Source organism: Rhincodon typus, chromosome 46 (assembly GCF_021869965.1).
Source record: "Rhincodon typus isolate 14 chromosome 46, sRhiTyp1.1, whole genome shotgun sequence".
NCBI classification, from domain to species: Eukaryota; Metazoa; Chordata; class Chondrichthyes; order Orectolobiformes; family Rhincodontidae; genus Rhincodon; species Rhincodon typus.
In genome coordinates, this window is record NC_063377.1 from 5993420 (window position 1) to 5993795 (window position 376).

General features: G+C 49.2%; 1 protein-coding gene across 3 annotated transcripts in view; it reads left to right on the top strand.

The window, feature by feature from the left end:
• The window catches only part of polr3glb (RNA polymerase III subunit GL b), a 13958-nt gene that overhangs the window by 8459 nt on the left and 5123 nt on the right, over positions 1 to 376 (top strand). The window lies entirely within an intron of this gene.

Genomic DNA, 376 nt, shown 5'->3' on the forward strand with positions numbered 1-376 from the left:
AAAACAGGGAGAGTGTGGTTCATGTGTACAGGCACAGAGCTGGTAAAACAGGAAGGATGCGGTTAATGTGTCCAGGCACAGTGCTGGTAAAACAGAGAGAGCGTGGTTATTGTGTACAGGCACAGTGCTGGTAAAACAGGGAGGGCGCGGATAATGTGTACAGGCACAGTGCTGGTAAAACAGAGAGAGTGTGGTTAATGTGTACAGGCACCGTGCTGGTAAAACAAGGAGGGAGCGGTTAATGTGTCCAGGCACAGTGCTGGTAAAACAGAGAGACTGTGGTTAATGTGTACAGGCACAGTGCTGGTAAAACAAGGAGGGAGTGGTTAATGTGTACAGGCACAGTGCTGGTAAAACAGGGAGAGTGTGGTTCATG